The following is a 13,905-nucleotide window of genomic DNA, read 5'->3' as shown; positions in this document are numbered from 1 at the left end:
TCCCTGGGTTGGCCCAAATGTTCCCCCAGTTACTGTAGATGGAGTTGTTTTTCCTCCTGCGTGATAGTTCTGCTGTAGGTGCTTACTCCTCTGTGGTTTAGATGCTTCGCACATACATTGTTCTCACTTTTTAAGTCTAAGCCTCAAAAGAATATTTCCTCACTACCATAGAACTACAGAAAGAAAATACTGATAAGAATAGGATTTGTAAATCTTAGTAACAGATCTGTGATTTTCTAACTCCTAATTAAATAATGTGTTCCTAATCCTGAATTTTAATCCAATACATTGTATAGAAGAGGAATGATGATGTGTGTGGTGGAATTTATAAGGCACTTTTGATTGGAGTCTTTTCTTATCCGAGTGAAGGGAAATTCGAAGGCATATCACAGTGGATTCCTTTCCTTGCCTAACTGTTTCAGACTACTAAGCAGTAATTTTCCTATCTGTCAGCTAACTATTAACTATTGCAATGTTTAATTTTCATCATGACTGACCTTATTCCTCAGTACTGAGATGAGTCAAAGGTCAGTGGCATTTTTATCTTCAGTAGAAATAAAGAAATGTAACCATAAGAAATTATTCAAACAAAACCCTGTATTAGAGTGTTAAAGCTGAACAGCCAAACAGTCTGAAAACACAATGAAAAGTCAGTTTGTTGTATTCTTATCAATCTTTATTAAACTCCCTCACATGTAGTCAATATGATGTTTTGGTTAACTACACAGTCCCTACTCAGCCTTTGCTTCATCTAGTAAAGATCATCCACTTTGGGCCTGTAACTGAATATTTTTTTTTTCCTGTCACTCTGCCTGAAGCCCCAGGATGTGTGTGTGGTGCCCTGGTCAGATCTTGTTTTGACTGATTCCCTCAATGGCAATGGGTAAGCACATGCCTGTGTGGTTGGCGGCTTCTTCCCACACATCTAGGGAGGCCACAGCTGGGCAATGAATCGTGCTTCTGGGCACCCAGATCTGTACTTCTGCCACCACAGCTCACAGGGGGAGCTCCCTGCAGAAGGTATGTTTTTATATATATATGGTATTTCTTACAGTAATTGGGACCCTGATATTATAAGTGATGAACTCCCTCTCCTGATTGCCCTTGTCTGTACAGCATGACAACAGGCAAGCCCTCCTTTTGAGGAGCTGATCTCTGTGGTCAGACTTTGCAGAGTACTTCATGAACCACCTAAAAAGACTTTAACCTTTTACCCCCCTGAAATGTTTCTACTCCAGCTGAGCAAGCCAAATTGCTTTGCATGTTCTGATTTCTATCTTCTGCACTCACAGCTGGCTTGTTTTCTCTACCATCACTCCACTGCTTAATGACATTCTGTTTGATATAAGTTTTGAAACTCTTTGATATAAATGGACCCTAATTATCACTCACTAAATACTTCTAGAAGTTTCTGTGTTGTAAATATGTGTTTAGGGCTGTAAACTGCTGTATCGCTGGCAGCTATCAGTATGTCTGCAGCTTTTTGTTGTGGTGTTTACAGCACAATATGAATTCTGTCCTGACCTTGTTAAAATTTATTTTTCTGCTGCATGTCTCTAAGCAGTTATTTAGTTTTCCTTGTTTCCTGTCAGTTTCTAAGAAGGTTTCATTCTCTGTGCCATAATGAAAACATTTTGTCCATAGACAGATTTACTTGTTATTCATAACATTAAGAGGTGGTATTTCTGTCATTTTCAAAAAGCTTGTTAATAAATCTGGTATAACAGTTCTCCTGTAAATGCTCACTCCAACTGATGTATTCTGCTGCTTTTTGAAGTTAGCTTGCCCTCTCACATTTCCCTTCTTTGTCAGAGGACACTTGCCATGTGTCTTGGATGTTAACTTAGTCCTCATGTCACAGCTGATGCCCTAGAAGTACGCTATCTGTAGTTAGTATTTGAGATTTAAACTACTCTCCTTTTAACATTTTATATTTTTAAATACTCACATTTAGTAAAATTATTCTAAATCACAAAAATGCTGATTTTTATTTTTAATCTTGCACAAAAGGTTGTGCTAAAACAGTAAAAAAGGATGCAAATTATACAAGTAAAATGCATCACACTATAGTCATCTTTATATTTACAAGACACATACTCTACACAAGCTTATTAAAAACAAACTGAAAATGAAACATATTTTTCTTCACAAAAAGCACAAGCTTTCTGTTAAATCCCTTGTAGAAACACCGCCTTGTATCACTTTTACATTGCTGCTGCTGCATCAGTGACAAATATTCAGAAAGCAGATGGCTAACCTTCTGAATTACATTATTCATGTTTCCATAATAACTTTCTAAAGACCATAATGCTGCACCTGTTCTAAATTCTTCCTTTTTAAGGACAGAGTACTGTCAACTTTCAAATGTGCAGCTCTAGATGCAAGACTAACTATGATTTTAATGGAAGTTAAGTGATCATGTACCAACACTTTTTTTTTTTTCTTCTTTTAATGCAATTGTCAGGTCTGGAAATATTCATTTATTACAGTTAAAGAGTAAATTTTCTGTGTTTTTTCTTCTCCCAGTCAATTCTGTGGTTGCAGAACAACTTATGACCAGCATAATAACTGGAGTTACTTTTCCTTAGAGCAGCTCCCTTGAGCCATTCTGTCCCAGTTCTGCAATCTGAACATGCAAAAAAGATGCTTAATTTCTGCCCTGGAGTAATCTCATTAATTATATATGATGCTTTCAGACCAGGATACAATCTACCACTGAGCCTGATTCACTATAAGCATCACAGTGAGCCACCTTCATTCCTTAGGGAATAGTTAGGAATATGTAATTGCTGTACCGCATCGAAGTCAGGGTTCACTGAACTTTGTATCCTATGATGCTAAGAGTAGCTCAAGTGCTTCAGAAGTCTGTATATGACCCGCATGGGAAATATGGATTAATCTTGCATCTTAAATCTTGAAGTGAAATGATAGCCTGAATACCCATATAAATTTCCAGTTTCTTTTAAAACCTTGTTAAAGTCTTCAATTCAAAATTAAGCTTGTGACACGAGGACTAGTGGGTTCTACCCCTTCAGGTGACAGGTTTCATACAGACTAAACCAGAGGTCAAACCACAGCTGTAGCTTTCTTCTGGGCAGGGAAAGAAGAATGAATGGGCTACAGTGGGAGTGATCTGCTCCCAGCTGTCTGTACAAACTGCAGCCGTAGGACTACCAGCAAGCTATCCTCTTTACAGCACAAAGTCCGTGACTCTTTCAGCTATAGGGTTGTTCAAACATTTTGCTTTAAGAAAAGGCCTGACCACTTCATAAATTTTTATGAAATGCCATTTTACTCTGTAAACTTTCACTTGAAAAGTGAGTGCCCTCACTTACATAGAGGGCATCCTTTGCAATGTGTTTTTTCTCATTTTTTGCCTGTGTGAATTCAGTGACTCAGTTCTCTCCCAAGCCCACCCTGTGACAGTGGCAAAATAGTGGGTCCAAAGCTGAACTTAATCTTCTTATCTAGAGTTGTCAGATAGGGGATGAAATTTTTTACAGACTTTCCTGGATGGCCTTAAAGTTTCCGGGAGATTTAATAATATATTTCTATAGTTAAAAGGAAGATTAAACAAGGAGGATTGCAGGGAAAGCAGATAAAATCAGATGTTCATTAGCTACTCTTTTATTTATTATAAAATTACCTCAATTTTCTAGGTTGTTTAAACTTTCATGTGAACCTCTATAGGTAAGATACAGTTGTGTACCTGAAAAAATACCGTAACTGTCTACAGAAAACATAACTTAACGTAATACCTTGTAAGGATAAAAATAAATAGTGCAGAATGCATCCTTGAGTCTTCATAAACTGTCTCGTGTTTTCCAATTACTTTATGTTCTGTTAATGATTACTGTAGTAAGTACTAGACTGAAAAATCAATCTCCTAACCTAACTAGACCACGTTTAGATAATTCAGGCCAAATCAGAGCCGTATGTTAGCTAAAATTTATAAAATTACGAGCTAAACCACACACATTGTAGGTATGGGGAGTGAATCAGCCTAACATACATACAGGTTTGAGTCGGTCAGACAACACTGAATTCATATCCTTTTTCTGTAAGAAGGGAGAAATTTTTAATTTTTTTAAACCTTCTGCTTTCTTGGATGCTTATATGTGCACTGGAAAAAAAGTACTACATCTGAGTCAGCATGAATTATCGTATCTTGGCTCTCCAGAAAAAAAGGAATGGAACAAAGGCTGCCAATTATTTCCACTGCCACAGCATTATTTGGAGGTTGAACTGCAGTCTGTGTCTTGAGGAAACTTAACCACTTTTTGCCAGTGAGAGTTAGGTAGAAAAGAGGTAGGAAAGATTTGGATGTAGTATGGTTTTTGAATAAAGCTGGGAAGCCTAAGGCAAGTCAGAACATGAAGACTGCATTATCATTTGAGAAAAATATTGAAATATTGCTTTTAAATTAAATTCAAACAAAAAAAAATATATAAGACACGTTCAACTGTCTTGCAAGTTCAAAAAAACCCTTAAGGAATGCTTACATTTTATGTAAAGGTAAATGGAAAACTTTTTTGTCAATAATACAGAGATAAAAAAAAAGAGTTTACATGAGGAGGTGACTGTGTGATCTGAAATACAAACTCCTTGTTATTCTTCTGTGGGTGACACTGACATCAGCTAATATCCAAAGTTATTCAGGTACACTTCTGAGACTATGCATGAGATTAGAGTGAAAAATTCAGTTTTGCAAGGTATGAAGATGTAGCATCACACAGTATACTATACTTTTCATAGTTTTTTCTTAACAATTTTGCTCTGTTGTTTATATATATGGTAACAGGTACCTTTACTACCATGAGACCTTCACACAAGTATTGGATTTTTTTGTTTACCTTTTTAAATGAAAACACAATGATAGGCTTAACTGTATATTTATGATCAAGCAATATGAAAAAATAAGTAATCTAAATTCACAAAATATTGGTCATTTTGAAAAATGTGCTTTGTAGAGGCTTTATCTTCAAGTGTTAAACAGTATGACCCGAAGTTCATTCCCTGGTTTAAACCAAGTTATATTTTTGTTTTGTTTTGTTTAGTGGAAATACATACTAATGGAAATAACGAACACTCTCAAGGAAAATGGGTGAAATCTCAATTCTTTCATCATCACAGTTTTCCATTTCCCACAACACTGGTTCATCAATTTATGAACATTTCTAATTTTCCAAATCAGCAAAATTAATACAATTAGGTGTCTAACTGCTTGATGGTATATTTTTGCCAATGGAATATGGTGTTTGGAGTTCCTGTCTGGCAAGTACTGCATTGTGAGGTTAGCTTAGCTTCAGTGATAGGAGAAACAACAAGCAGGAGGAGTAACTTGATTAAAAAACTGCCTCAGCTGCTCCCAGGCCCATCATAAGAGCAACACCAAACGCCCTTCACCACAAACCCAGGAAAGCACAGATGGACAATGATAGGTGGGAACTCAAATGGTAGATTCTAATAGAACAAGCAGCTTGTCTGGGCCCTTCCCAGGGCTGTCTCAGCAGAAAGCCATCACCCCATTGGATGCAGGGGAAGAGCACTTTCAGATTGCACATGATTTATGGAATGTTTCAGGGAGGAACCAAAGTCGGGAAATGGATGGACATAGGTGATTTGAGGGGGTAAGTGTAGGAAAACAGAGGGGTAAGGGGATAAAAAGGGTGGTCATGTATAAATAGTTTGCTGGTTAGTATGTCTGTCTGGCCATGCCCAGCACCTGATCATGGCAGAATGTCCTATTTCCTCATTAAGCTCTGCCTTCAGCAATTTTCCAGTGAGGGGATCTCTGTTTCATGTGCAGCTGTGTGTATGGGGGTCTGTGGTGCCAGTAACTGGATTGAGTGTGAGTGTGCAACTGAGTGTGTGATGAATTGCAAATATCAAGCCAGATGAGCTGGCAAGCAGGTGTAGTGGTCAGGGAGCCAAGGGGATAAATCGTTCTCCAAGTGACAGCTCTGAGTTGTGAGAGTGCCTGTTTATCTCTATAGACGAGGGCACAGGTAGTCAGATATTAGGACTAGCTAAGTCCTGATGTGTCTGTGTGTGAGAGAGAGGGGGACAGGTGGGGTTGTCTCTACCAGCAACTTCAGTGGGGCTGTGGCTGCAGAGGTTGGCATGACCAGGTGCAAACAACTGGAGAGACTGTGTTCCAGGGCCCAGTGATAGGGCAGACTGTGTCTGAGCCCTGCTGCTGGAGAGAGGCCCCTTCTACATACATGCATAAATATATTTACTTTTACTAGTAGAAATCCATCCTGGTTGGTTGCAGAGGGAGCAAGAGGAGTAAATTGGTGCTGTCATTGTTCCTGTGAGTGCTCTGTGTGTCTTATTTGTGTGCCTGTCCATGTATATATGTATATTGTGTATAGCATATGGAGTTTACCAACTCTGGAAGAAGGGGCAGGCAGTTCAGGAGGACTATAAGGATGTCATGAGGTTATGCAGAGCAAAGATTAGAGAGGTGAAAGTCCAGTTAAGAGCTCAGGCTGGCCACTGCTGCAAAAGATAATAAAAAACGTTATTACAAATACATTAGGAAAAAAAAGGAGGGCCAAGGGTAATCTCCATCCCTTATTGGATGCAGCATCCTCCTGGAACGGTTAGTGACCTGCTGCTCTCTCCCCTTATACGTGCACAGGTCTAAGAGGCCAGATGGGATTCACTCAAGGGTACTGAGGGAGCTGGTGGAGGAGCTTGCCAAGCCACTTTCCATCATTTATCAACAGTACTGGCCAGCTGGAAGGGTCCTGGAAGACTGGAGGTTAGCCAACATGACGCCCATCTACAAGAAAGGCAGGAATGAGGATCCAGGGAACTACTGGCCTGTCAGTCTGACCTCAGTGCCAGGAAAGGTTATGGAGCAGATCATCCTGAGTGCCATCACATGGCATGTGCAGGACACCCAGGCGATCAGGCCCAGCCAGCATGGGTTTATGAAAGGCAGGTCCTGCTTGACAAACCTGATCTTCTACAACAAGATGACCTGCTTAGTGGATGAGGGAAGGGCTGTAGATGTTGTCTACCCAGACCTTAGTAAAGCCTTTGTCACCATCTCCCACAGGATCCTCCTGGAGAAACTGGCTGCTCGTGGCTTGGAAGGGTGTACTATGGGTTAAAAGCTGGCTGGATGGCTAAGTGCAAAGAGGGGTAGTAAATGGAGTGGACTGGTGCACTGTCACAAGTGGGTTCTCCAGGGCTCAGTACTGGGGCCAGTCCTGTTTAATATCTTTATCGATGATCTGGATGAGGGGATCGAGTGCACCCTCAGTAAGTTTGCAGATGTCACCAAGCTGGGGGGAGTACTGATCTGCTTGAGGGCAGGAAGGCTCTGCAGAGGGATCTGGATAGGCTGGACCAATGGGCCAAGGCCAATAGTATGAGGGTCAACAAAGCTAAGTAGCAGTTCCTGCACTTGGGTCACAACCACCCCATGCAATGCTACAGGCCAGGGGAAGAGTGGTTGGAAAGCTGCCTGGAGGAAAAGGACCTGGGGGTGCTGGTTGACAGCCAGCTGAACATGAGCCAACAGGGTGCCTAGGTGGCCAAGAAGGCCAATGACGTCCTGGCTTCTATCCAAAACAGTACAACCAGCAGGACTAGGGAAGTGATTGTCCCCCTGTACTTAGCACTTTTGAGGCTGCACCTCAAATACTGCGTTTGGTTTTGAGCCCCTCACACAAGAAAGGCATTAAGGTGCTGGAGCATGTCCAGAGAAGAGGAATGAAGCTGGTGAAGGGTCCAGAGCACAAGTTTTATGAGAAGTGGCTGAGGGAACTGTTTTTTTTTTTTTTTAACCTGGAGAAGAGGAGACTTCAGAGGATCTTACTGCACTCTACAACTACCTGAAAGGAGCTTGCAGGCAGGTGGGTCTCTTCTCCCAGATAACTAGCGACAGGACAAGATGAAAAGGTCTCAAGCTACACCAGGGGAGGTTTAGATTGGATATTAGGAAAAAAAAAATATTTCACTGAAATGGTGGTTGAGCATTGGAGTTTGGTACATGGTAGAATCACCATCCCTGAAGATATTTTAAAAATGTGTAGATGCAGCACTTAGGGACATGGTTTAGTGATGGACTTGGCAGTCCTGGGTTAATGGCTGGGCTTGATAGTCTCAAAGGTCTTTTCCAACGTAAATGATTCTATGATAAGAACCCTGTTGGGAATATGTGCTCAGCCTTACTACTGGACAGACCAGGGACAAGCTGGACCAGGAGGAACCTGGGTCCTAGAGACTACCATAGGAGGTCCAGGTGATAAGGGAAGAGGGATCTGCTAGGTTCCCAAGGTTATCTGATAGGGGGATATCAATAGTCACAATGAAAGGGATAAGTAGAATGACCAAAAAAGCCACACAAGCCCATTTATTAGACATTGTCTCTAGACCATGATGGCTCTTACAGCATCACAGCCATAGGAGATGCAAGAGAGGATGTGACTAGGTCACAGTGCCTATAAACATAAATTTTCATCAGTAATCTTTACAGATTCCAGAGGTAGCTCTAAATAGCATCATAGATCAAAACTGGATGCCCACTGCTGTCCCTGAAGATTAACTGATAAAGGAAATGTTTTTCTTGAGATTAGAAGAGAAAATAAGTAGGTCAGGTTCAAGTAGCAATCTAGTCAATCATTATTTCTAATCCAGGTTTATCCCAATGAAATTAAAGCATAAAGTTAGAAGATAGTTTTTCTCTTTGTACTCACTATGGAAAACTTCCCCAGAGAGTGAATTAGTTGATAAAAAAAAAAATAATCGGTTTCTTTTTTTTTTTTCTCTTTGAGGGTGGAGTGATACAAGTTAAGCCTGGGTCAGATCTTTAATTTCTAGGCCTAGTTTCTTCAAATGGTTAAAACTTTAAATTACTTTCAAAATAATGGGGTGGGGGTGGGGGGGAATGGGGGGGAACGCACTTACAATTTTAGCATGGTCTGAAAACAATGGAAGTGCAAGGTTCTTACATTTTCCGGCTTCTTTCAACAGTAGCAATGAATTTTTACATTTCCATCCAGTCTGATGGACAGTTGGATGTGCATCTCAGCCACTAAGACATATAGTTGTAGAGTCATACTTTATATCTCAAGGGTACATCTGGAACAAGACAGTTTGCAGCTGGGATAGAGTTAGTTTTCTTCTTAGTAGCTGGTACACTGCTCTATTTTGGCTCTGATGTGAGAACAATGTTGATAGCACACTGATGGTTTTAGTTGTTGCTGGGTGATGTTCATACTGAGTCAAGGACTTTTCAGTTTCTCAGGCCCGGCCAGTGAGAGGGCTGGGAGGGCACGGGGGACTGGGAGGGGACACAGCCAGGACAGGTGACCCAAACTAGCCAAAAAGGTATTCCATACTATGGGACGTCATGCTGAGTATATAAACTAGGGGAAGAAGGAGGAAGGAGGGACATCTGTTGTTATGGCATTTGTCTTCCCAAGTAACCATTATGTGTGACGGAGCCCTGCTTTCCTGGAGCTGGCTGAACACCTGCCTGCCGATGGGAAGCAGTGAATGAATTCCTTGTTTTGCTTTGCTTGTATGTGTGGCTTTTGCTTTACCTATTAAATTGTTCTTGTCTCAATCCCTAAGTTTTAGATTCCTTTCCAGTTCTCCCCATCCCTCTGGGTGACAGGGAGTGAGTGAGTGGCTTCGTGGTGCTTGGTTGCCAGCTGGGGTTAAACCATGACAGACAGCCTCTCTCTGTGTCTAAAATATGATCTGTTCAGGTGGTGGTATAAGGCACTCCTCTCAAAGGTTAAGGCATGACTTAGGAATCCCTGCCTGCATTGCTCTTAATAAAAGAAATTCTAAAGTGCATAGCTAAGCATTAGGCACAGCTGAGTGCACAACTGCTGATACATTTACTTACACACTTAGTGCATTATCAGTATTTAATTTACAGCTTTATGAAGTGGTCTGTAATACTTTAAAGATAAAAGGTGAGGTATCAAGGTAAAAAAATTCCACATTCAATTCAAGCAATCAGCCATGTCTAAAGTAGAAAGGTCAGGAAAAAATAATTTCAAAAGCATAACATAAATTTTCCAGAGCTTTTGCTGTCCCTTTAGGAGTTTAGAAAAACCCTGTACAGAGATCTTAAAAAATGTACCTTGTTTATTGAGTTTTCTCTGTAGGTATCTCTGCAATTCATCATCATGGTTCCATACATCTCAAGGGTCACTGAAAAAGACCATAAGGTAATTCCCTTGATTTTTGTGGTTCTAAGTCACAACAGTCAGATTCCCTTGTAAAAAACCAAACCAAAGCAAAACAAAAACCCTCACTTTACTGTTTCTGAACCACTGCCCTCAAAAGGTCAGAATCTTTAGGATTCTCTAAAGATTTAAGAGGAATAGAATCAATATCTGCAATCTCAGAAGAACACGATGAACAGATATGACAAAACAGAATGGAGAAAATGTCATTCTAGATAGCTGTGTGGTTTTGGAAAGTCAGTCAATAAGGAACAAACAACCCCCTTGTACTATATTCACCTGATTGAGTGAGAAGTAAGGCAGATAAAAAAAATGTTAATGCAACAATCAGCTTACAACAGGTAACTATTGTAGGAGTTTGTAAATGACTGCTGTTTTCGAAGGGATTGCTGTTACGCTTCTATTCCATCCTTCTGTTCAAGGCAGGGCCACCTTTGAATTCAGACCAGGTGGCTCAGTGCCTTGTAAGCTGAGTCTTGAAAGTGTCCATTGCATCTCTCTGGTGCTGCCTCATGGGGAAAAGTTTCCTCCTCATATCCACTCCGAATCTTCCCTATTTCAGTTTATGCCCTTCATCCTCCCACCATGCGCTGCTGTGAGGAGCTATGCTCCATCTTCTCCACAACCATGATAGGGGCAGGCAGCTGTTATGTCACACACATGCACACACACATGGGTGTGTGTGTATATATATATATCTCCAGGGCAAGCAAGCTCTGGTTCCTCAGACTCTCTTCACAGGGCACGTGGTCCAGCCCTGACCAGCTTGGTTGCCCTCTCCTGACCTTGCTTGAGTTTTTGATGTCTGCCTTGTAACAGCGTGTTTCTCTCTGTGTGTGTGTGCAAAACTGGACTCAGCAATACTGATACGGTTTAACAAAAACTGAGTCAGGGAAAAAAATCACTTCCCCAATCTAGCAGCCATGCTTCCGTTGATACAGCCAAGGATGCTGTCAGAGTACATGACTGATTCGCGGCCTTTTTGGGCAGCAGACCACAACATATCACTAGGTCCTATCCCCAATTTCCAAATGTTGAGCAAAATTAAACTTTTTTTTTTTTTTTCTTGCTTCATCAGTTCCAGACTTCTGTAGTTCTGATATTATGTATCCATGAAAAGAAAAAATGCTTTTCTGATATATGCATTGGTCACTGCAGACTGCAAGTGACTTCTGGTCTACAGCAACAATAAAAAAGAAATCTTAAAGAAAAGTTTTCCAAAACTGTGTATAATTAAGTGGCACAATGTAAATAATAACATATTGGTGAGGTACTGTATGTGTGTAAAAACAATCATTAACAATTTATATAATTAATAACAAAGTAAAACTGAAAGTAGATGGATTAAAAACTTGTTGCTAATTTACAGGCCTTTCCAAAAAGATTTTAATAGGTATGCTCACCGAGGGACTTAGGGTAAAATACAAAAGCCTAAGAGTTTATTTAGTTCACATTAGTAAGGAAAAAAATCAGCTGGCTTCTTGCTGCAACGGACTTCCTCAGTCTTTTATTTTAAAAGAAAATGCAAATACCAGATTTTAGACTTTATGTTTTCATACAAAAAGAAAAGGAAATATAGTATTAGGTGCAACACAAAGATTCCTGACTACAAGACCAAGATGCACTGATGTTAAAGCATTGATTTTAGCTGGGCTTAGGTGACACATGTCATTCAAGGCCTGCTGTTAAAACATCTGGTACTTATTACTCTATTATTAAAGTAATTTTGGAGAAAAAAGATGAAGAAATCCAGAAGAACCAGATTAGTGTGCTGGTTTTGGCTGGGATACAGTTAATTTTCTTCATAGTTGCTAGTATGGTGCTGTGTTTTGGATTTGCACTGAAAACAGTGTTGATAATACAGGGACTTTTTTGCTATTGTCAAGCAGTGCTAACACAGAATCAAGGCCTTTTCTGTTTCTCACATGATCCCTCCTATAAGCAGGCTGAGGGTGCCCAAGTTGGGAAGGGGTACAGCCAGGGAAGCTGACCCCAATGTACCAAAGGGATATCCTATACCATATGATGTCATGCTCAGCAAAATAAACCTGGGGAAGAAGGTGTTCGGAGTGATGGTATTTATCTTTCCAGGTAACCATTATGCATGATGGAGCCCTGTTTTCCTGGGGATGGCTGAACACCTGCCTGCCCATGGGAAGTGGTGAATGAATTCCTTGTTTTGCTTGGCTTGCACATGCAGCTTTTGCTTTACCTAATAAACTGGTTTTATCTCAACCCATGAGTTTTCTCACTTTTACCTTTCTGATTCTCTTCCCCACTCTGCCAGGGGGAGTGAGAGAGCTGCTTAGTTGCTGGCTGGGGTTAAACTGTGGCAATTAGTCATTCAATTACAGATTGAACATAATTTACAATAGCAGCGTTGCAATAATTTATGCTTTAGAATCAAGATAATTTGATTTAAAAGCACTGAGGAGAAACCCAAACAAAACAATAGTAATAGTATCTAAACTTAGTATATTATAACCTCTAGTAATTACCACTTTGTCAATTCTACACAAATCACATGCCATCAGGTTTAATCAAATTGTCCCTAGATCTATAACATGCTAAGATATGAATCAGATCTATCAAAACCATATATATGTTTGCTCTGGCCAGCTGCTAAGCAGTATACAGACAATATTCAGTGCAGAAATATTCAGTAAAAATCTTTTTGAATAACTCAGGCTTATAAAAGCAGCCTGCTAAATGGAAAAGAAAAAAGCTATTTTTTTAGTTCCCTGTGAACTTTTATTTTATTTTAAGCTGTGGTGTATTTCTAATTCATATTATAGTTGTTGAAGAAAGTAAAGAAAGTGACAGTAGGGACCCTAGAGAATGTAACTTTTTTTCATGAAGTAGCTCAGAGTGGCTTGCCTGTTCCTGTGAAGAAGTCAGACTGATAAAGCAAACTCACAATTAGTTTAAAGACAGCAAAAACTTTTCAGTGATGACTGTCTTGTCTCATCAGCTTTCAATTACAGGAGATATTCTGAAAATGGTTTGTATTCTGTAAGCCATAGACACTCTTAGGGCAAACTATTTTCCAACATGAGAGAGGTATCAGTCAAGTGAAATTGATAAGAGTGATATACAGAAATAAAAGCTAAATAGATAGCTTCAGTTCAAATAGAGCTGTGTAACATTCTGAAGTATTTGGTGTTGAAAATCAAAAAGCAGTTACTATGTGGCTCTGTGCAGGTTTTTTTGAGTAGTCAATGTGTATACTGAAAGAATTTAAGCTTCCCTGGATCCAGTCTCTGCCTGCCATTCTTCAGAAAGGTGAATTATCTATTCTGCCCAGTCTTTGACTTGATTGATAGTTAGGTGGATGTGATTAGTGTTCACTACATTTGAGTTAATATGCTAATAAACCCATATAAATGCTAGATATATTTACTTCAGCTTCGTGCCATGCCTTTTCATCAGGTTGGCTCATGAAAGGAGTAGTTTTGTGTACAGCTAGTAGAAGTATTGCAAATGTTTTCTAAAAAAATTCTTAATCAATTAAGATTAAGCCAGATAGGGAATTTAAAATCATACTATGCACATGTGGATTTTTTTAATAGATATTGTATGCATAACTAGATCAACCATCAAATGTATCACACAAATGATTAAATTCCCTACTTGTTAAAATTAGAGAGTAATCTCAGCTTTGCTGTTGTAAATCTAGAGCAAATAC

The 13,905-nt window shown here is 39.8% G+C and overlaps 1 long non-coding RNA gene across 1 annotated transcript; it reads left to right on the top strand.

Moving 5' to 3' along the window:
- The first annotated feature begins 818 nt into the window (after positions 1–818).
- Positions 819–12,455, top strand: LOC130145188 (uncharacterized). Its single transcript, XR_008820401.1, has 2 exons — positions 819–1,020; positions 12,312–12,455. It is a non-coding gene; the product is annotated as an uncharacterized LOC130145188 (long non-coding RNA).
- The last annotated feature ends 1,450 nt before the right edge of the window (positions 12,456–13,905 follow it).

Source organism: Falco biarmicus, chromosome 2 (genome assembly GCF_023638135.1).
Source record: "Falco biarmicus isolate bFalBia1 chromosome 2, bFalBia1.pri, whole genome shotgun sequence".
Classification (NCBI taxonomy): domain Eukaryota; kingdom Metazoa; phylum Chordata; class Aves; order Falconiformes; family Falconidae; genus Falco; species Falco biarmicus.
This window is presented reverse-complemented; position numbering and strand designations above follow the sequence as displayed.